Consider the following 7533-nt stretch of genomic DNA (forward strand, 5'->3'; position numbering starts at 1 on the left):
TCATGGAAGCAACCTAAATGCCCATCAACAGACGAATGGATAAAGAAGTTGTGGTACATATATACGATGGAATATTATTCAGCCATAAAAAGGAACGAAATTGAGTCATTTGTTGAGAAGTGGATGGATCTAGAGACTGTCATACAGAGTGAAGTAAGTCAGAAAGAGAAAAACAAATATCGTATGTTAATGCATGTATGTGGAACGTAGAAAAATGGTACAGATGAGCCAGTTTGCAGGGCAGAAGTTGAGACACAGATGTAGAGAATGGACATATGGACACCAAGGGGGGAAAACTGCGATGAGGTGGGGATGGTGATGTGCTGAATTGGGCGATTGGGATTGACATGTATACACTGATGTGTATAAAACTGATGCCTAATAAGAACCTGCAGTATAAAAAAACAAACAAAACAACTAAAAAAAAAAAAAAAAAAAAAAAAAAAAAAAAGATGGCTGGAGAGGACTTCTTATGTCAATTTGATGAAGAATATGTGTGCCACCCATTTCATGATTACACTAGAATCTCTCCCTGGATTAAGCTGGACCAACAGCACAGGCACATGGATTACATTGCTCTGAGTGATTCTGCCTGAACATGGTACCACCAGCTGTCACAGGGACACTGGAAGAAACGAATAGACCCTATGAAACTTGTATTCATGATAAGGATGTGGTTGAGGTACTGTTCACTTTATCCCACCACTTCCACCGGGACCTCCTCATCTCAGGAAAACGAATAGCTGTGCATCTCCTGAGATTCTGGTCTCTTTTTACTTTACGGACATTGGGTGCCATGAAATGACTGTGTTTCCCTCTTTGAACTGGCTGCTAGAGAGCTCAGTTCCAAATCTGTGGTATTCCTGCTGGCATGATGTTTATATTAACCTTACTCTTGGTTTTATCTGATTTTTCTAACTCTTCATTTCCCCTGGTTGTAATTCTTTATTGTTTAAGCTATTTTAGATCATGTTTAAAACAAGGCTGGAATAAACAAATACCATATTTTTTCCAGGACTGGGATTTATTGTGACCTGGATGCAATGTTCCCAAAGTACCCACCTGTCGTGACTTTGATTTCTTGGTCACCAAGCAACATTCTGACTGGCAGTTAGCCTTCCCCTTCTAGGAATCTTACTACTAGGAGGTTGACACCCCAGATACTGGGCAAGAGTATTCCACCTCAGGAGCTAAATGGTTCCTAAACCAGAGATCCAGCAATATCTTGCGTGTGTTCCAGTTTCTTTTCTGGGACTGGGGATTGTTCTAGAGCTCAGAAGGGAGTTCCTGGGCAAACAGTGCAGCCAATTCTCTTGCTTCATTTTATATGAGGTAAACCCCTCTGTAATGCTTTCCAGGGGAAGACAAGAGGAAAGAACCAGCACTGAGGAAAGACAGAGAGTACTAGGCAGCTTACTGTAAGAATACATTCATTCTTTTTTTTTCCTTCTGATGCATAATTCATTTATTATGAAATCATGTAAAACTCAAATAATTGAAACAGGATTATTTATGTGATCATTAAGCCCAGGGCAATTTCTACAGATTTTTAGACAATTATTCATGCTACTTATATGTTGTAGTTTAATTACTAACAACTCTAACTTAATCACTTTTTAATGAACTTGCTTTTCAACAGGAATATTTCAACTATACTAGCCATGATATTTACATCATGCGAGAATCAAATGTTGCATAATAATTAAGCTTATGTTTTATGTGAAGCACACACATAAGACTTATGTTTAGTAGGACCACACTGAAAAGAAAAATGATCATCAGCACAATGGAAATGTAACTCATTAAACAACACAAAGTGGCCTCAAAGAGTTAAAAAGATTAACTTTTATATAAAATTGATGGCATACTATGTTAAACTTATATAGAGAGCCATGAAAAGCTTAAAACTTTTTTAAAGGGGCATGAGAACAAGCTAGTCCAGCGTGACCTGCTAGTTTGATAACTGAGGACGGCACCTCTCTGCACTGTGGCATTAGTGTAGTAGTTTTCCACTGCTGCATAGCAAATTATCACAAACTGAGGGACTTAGAAAAGCACAAATTTAATATTTTACTGAGGGACTTAGAAAAACACAAACTGAATATCTTAAAGTGTCCATGGATGAAGAGTCTGGTTATGGGTTTTCTGAGTCCTCCACTCAGGCTTAAATCAAAGTGCAGACTGGGGCTATGATCACATCTGAAGCATTGGGTCTGCTTTTGCAAACACTGGTTGTTCACAGAATTCATTTCCTTGTGATTGTGTGACTGAGGTCCCTATTTTCTTGTTAGCTGTTGGACAGGGACCGCTCTCAGTTCCTAGAAGTTGTTTTTTAGTTCTTTGCCCTCTCTACAACATGGCAGTTTTCTCCTTCGATGCCAGCAGGAAAACATCTCTTATGTTTCATATCTCTCTGACCTCTTTTCAAGGATTACTTGATTAGGTCAGGCTCACCCAGGATAGTCCCTTTTTGATGAACTCAAAGGCAACTGATTAGGAAACTTATTTTTTTTTTTTTTTTAAATTTTTAATTTTTATTTTTTTAATGCTATTCTTGTCTGCTTACATTATTTTTATGTATGTATGTATGTATGTATGTATGGCTGTGTTGGGTCTTCGTTTCTGTGCGAGGGCTTTCTCTAGTTGTGGCAAGCGGGGGCCACTCTTCATCGCGGTGCGCGGGCCTCTCACTATCGCGGCTTCTCATTGCCGAGCACAGGCTCCAGACGCGCAGGCTCAGTAATTGTGGCTCACGGGCCGAGTTGCTCCGCGGCATGTGGGATCTTCCCAGACCAGGGCTCGAACCCGTGTGCCCTGCATTGACAGGCAGACTCTCAACCACTGCGCCACCAGGGAAGCCCAGGAAACTTATTTACATCTGCAAAATCACTTCTGCCATATACAGTCCCATAATTATGGCACTAATACCATATCACTACCACAGTTACAAATCCTACTTAGATATCATAGTTACCACAGATCCACAGATACCATAGTTACAAATCTTACTTGCACTCAAGGGAAAGGGAGTTTACAGGGCACGTACACCAGGGTGTGGAATCTTGTGGCCATCTTAGAATTCTGCCTACCACAGTATATTTCTACTCTAACTTCTGAATAGCATTTCAGACATCCTGTGGTTATGGGATGCTGAAAGACAATTTTTATTCTATTATTTTTCTTCAAACTAAATTTGGGAGGACGCTCAGCAGAGAGCTATGAGGCATTTGGCTGCTGAATGCACAGGAACCAACAGACAGATCTGAAGTCCTGGAGTGGAAGCTGTCCACCAGCCACTCAGTGCAGCAAGAGGTGAAAATGGCTAGAAAAAGCCACAGCTGCACTTTGGTTGTCCACTCTGGCACTAGACTGCACGTTGACCAGCTGGCTTCATCCACTGACATGTAGAAAGCAGAGAGAACAATCTAGGAAAGGGTGAAGAGTAGCATGTTTGGTGCCCTAATGCTATAGCTTCCATATTACCTTCATTATAGATTCTTTATAGACTAGATTTTTTTTCCTGCTTCTTATAGCAAGGAACTGTGGCCTAGCTCTGTTCTTACTGTGGTCATGGCCAATTTTACAGATATCTCTTTTACTGCCATCACAATAGATCACAGTGAAATTATTGCCTGGGTGCAAATCCTAATTTGACAGTTTATTGGCAACACAGCTTTGGGAAGATACCATCTCTTAACCTTAGTTACCTTGCCTATAAAATATACATAGTAATAACAAATCAGAGTTTCTGAGTCGAAATACTTAAAACAAGTGAAGCAACCCAGATAAGTACCAAGAAAAAAGAAAATAAATGGTACTGTTGTTATTGTTATACCTAGAATGAGGTGGGTGTTATAGTTACTTTGCTCCCAAGGTATACCCAGAATCTAGTGCCATGTCTGGCCTATGACATCCACTCAATGTGTGCCTGTTAAAACTCTGTTAAGCCTATCTTCCCCCTTCTGATGTACCCTCAGTCTACACTGTTGTTAGAGTGATAGGAACATGTCATTCTCCATCCTCAATTTTCAGTGGTATCTCACTGACTCCAGAATGAAATTCCCAAACCACAGCAAGGCATACAAGTTTCCTTCCAACCCTTCGAGGAGATCTCCAGCCTCATCTCCCGAAAATCTGTCTTCAAGTCATGCTGAACTACTGCTGTAGCCAAAATACCAGGTTTATTTCTCCAACTGCTTCCTTTTCCTTCTGAGAAATTATTATCCATAATTTAAGAATCAGCTTTTCACTTGGGTGGGGTCTTTCACAAGTTCCTAACCAGACAAGATTGACCCCATTTTCCTTTCTGCTTTGTACTTATCTCAACTATGATCCTTTCAAGATTTATGAACTGGTTGGCATAACAACCTCCTTTATGAAACTATGAGTCCTTTTTTTTTTTTTAATTTGAAAATGTGACTTTTTTTTTTTTGTCATCAATTTTATACACATCACTGTATACATGTCAATCCCAATCGCCCAATTCAGAACACCACCATCCCCACCCCACCTCAGTTTTCCCCCCTTGGTGTCCATATGTTTGTTCTCTACATCTGTGTCTCAGCTTCTGCCCTGCAGCCCCGTTCATCTGTACCATTTTTCTAGGTTCCGCATACATACGTTAATATACGATATTTGTTTTTCTCTTTCTGACTTACTTCACTCTGTATGACAGTCTCTAGATCCATCCACGTCTCAACAAATTATTCAATTTTGTTCCTTTTTATGGCTGAGTAATATTCCATTGTATATATGTACCACGACTTCTTTATCCATTCGTCTGTCGATGGGCATTTAGGTTGCTTCTATGACCTGGCTATTGTAAATAGTGCTGCAATGAACATTGGGGTGCATGTGTCTTTTTGAATTACGTTTTTCTCTGGGTATATGCCCAGTAGTGGGATTGCTGGGTCATATGGTAATTCTATTTTTAGTTTCTTAAGGAACCTCCATATTGTTCTCCATAGTGGCTGTATCAATTTACATTCCCACCAACAGTGCAAGAGGGTTCCCTTTTCTCCACACCCTCTCTAGCATTTGTTGTTTGTAGATTTTCTGATGATGCCCATTCTAACTGGTGTGAGGTGATACCTCATTGTAGTTTTGATTTGCATTTCTCTAATAATTAGTGATGTTGACCATCTTTTCATGTGCTTCGTGGCCGTCTGTATGTCTTCTTTGGAGAAATGTCTATTTAGGTCTTCTGCCCAATTTTGGATTGGGGTGTTTGTTTGTTTAATATTGAGCTGAATGAGCTGTTTATATATTTTGGAGATTAATCCTTTGTCCATTGATTCGTTTGCAAATATTTTCTCCCATTCTGAGGGTTGTCTTTTTGTCTTGTTTATAGTTTCCTTTGCTGTGCAAAAGCTTTGAAGTTTCATTAGGTCCCATTTGTTTATTTTTGTTTTTATTTCCATTACTCTAGGAGGTGGATCAAAAAAGATCTTGCTATGATTTATGTCAAAGAGTGTTCTTCCTATGTTTTCCTCTAAGAGTTTTATAGTGTCCGGTCTTACATTTAGGTCTCTAATCCATTTTGAGTTTATTTTTGTGTATGGTGTTAGGGAGTATTCTAATTTCATTCTTTTACACGTAGCTGTCCAGTTTTCCCAGCACCACTTATTGAAGAGACTGTCTTTTCTCCATTGTATATCTTTGCCTCCTTTGTCATAGATTAGTTGACCATAGGTGTGTGGGTTTATCTCTGGGCTTTCTATCTTGTTCCATTGATCTATGTTTCTGTTTTTGTGCCAGTACCATATTGTCTTGACTATTGTAGCTTTGTAGTATAGTCTGAAGTCAGGGAGTCTGATTCCTCCAGCTCCGTTTTTTTCCCTCAAGACTGCTTTGGCTATTCGGGGTCTTTTGTGTCTCCATACAAATTTTAAGATGATTTGTTCTAGTTCCATAAAAAATGCCATTGGTAATTTGATAGGGATTGCATTGAATCTGTAGATTGCTTTTGGTAGTATAGTCATTTTCACAATATTGATTCTTCCAATCCAAGAACATGGTATATCTCTCCATTTGTTGGTATCATCTTTAATTTCTTTCATCAGTGTCTTATAGTTTTCTGCATACAGGTCTTTTGTCTCCCTAGGTAGGTTTATTCCTAGGTATTTTATTCTTTTTGTTGCAATGGTAAATGGGAGTGTTTCCATAATTTCTCTTTCAGATTTTTCATCATTAGTGTAAAGGAATGCAAGAGATTTCTATGCATTAATTTTGTATCCTGCAACTTTACCAAATTCATTAATTAGCTCTAGCAGTTTTCTGGTGGCAGTTTTAGAATTCTCTATGTATAGTATCATGTCATCTGCAAACAGTGACAGTTTTACTTCTTCTTTTCCAATTTGTATTCCTTTTATTTCTTTTTCTTCTCTAATTGCCGTGGCTAGGACTTCCAAAACTATGTTGAACAATAGTGGTGAGAGTGGACATCCTTGTCTCATTCCTGATCTTAGAGGAAATGCTTTCAGTTTTTCACCATTGAGAATGATGTTTGCTGTGGCCTTGTCATATATAGCCTTTATTATGTTGAGGTAGGTTCCTTCTATGCCCACTTTCTGGAGAGTTTTTATCATAAATGCGTGTTGAATTTTGTCAAAAGCTTTTTCTGCATCTATTGAGATGATCATATGGTTTTTATTCTTCAATTTGTTAATATGGTGTATCACATTGATTGATTTGCGTATATTGAAGAATCCTTGCATCCCTGGGATAAATCCCACTTGATCGTGGTGTATGATCCTTTTAATGTGTTGTTGGATTCTGTTTGCTAGTATTTTGTTGAGGATTTTTGCATCTATATTCATCAGTGATATTGGTCTGTAATTTTCTTTTTTTGTAGTGTCTTTGTCTGGTTTTGGTATCAGGGTGATGGTGGCCTCATAGAATGAGTTTGGGAGTGTTCCTTCCTCTGCAATTTTTTGGAAGAGTTTGAGAAGGATGGGTGTTAGCTCTTCTCTAAATGTTTGATAGAATTCACCTGTGAAGCCATCTGGTCCTGGACTTTTGTTTGTTGGAAGATTTTTAATCACAGTTTCAATTTCCTTACTTGTGATTGGTCTGTTCATATTTTCTGTTTCTTCCTGGTTCAGTCTTGGAAGGTTATACCTTTCTAAGAATTTGTCCATTTTTTCCAGGTTGTCCATTTTATTGGCATAAAGTTGCTTGTAGTAGTCTCTTAGGATGCTTTGTATTTCTGCGGTGTCTGTTGTAACTTCTCCTTTTTCATTTCTGATTTTATTGATTTGAGTCCTCTCCCTCTTTTTCTTGATGAGTCTGGCTAATGGCTTATCAATTTTGTTTATCTTCTCAAAGAACCAGCTTTTAGTTTTATTGATCTTTGCTATTGTTTTCTTTGTTTCTATTTCATTTATTTCTGCTCTGATCTTTATGATTTCTTTCCTTCTGCTAACTTTGGGTTTTGTTTGTTCTTCTTTCTCTAGTTTCTTTAGGTGTAAGGTTAGACTGTTTACTTGAGATTTTTCTTGTTTCTTTAGGTAGGCTTGTATAGCTATAAACTTC

This window comes from Balaenoptera acutorostrata, chromosome 10, assembly GCF_949987535.1.
Source record: "Balaenoptera acutorostrata chromosome 10, mBalAcu1.1, whole genome shotgun sequence".
NCBI classification, from domain to species: Eukaryota; Metazoa; Chordata; class Mammalia; order Artiodactyla; family Balaenopteridae; genus Balaenoptera; species Balaenoptera acutorostrata.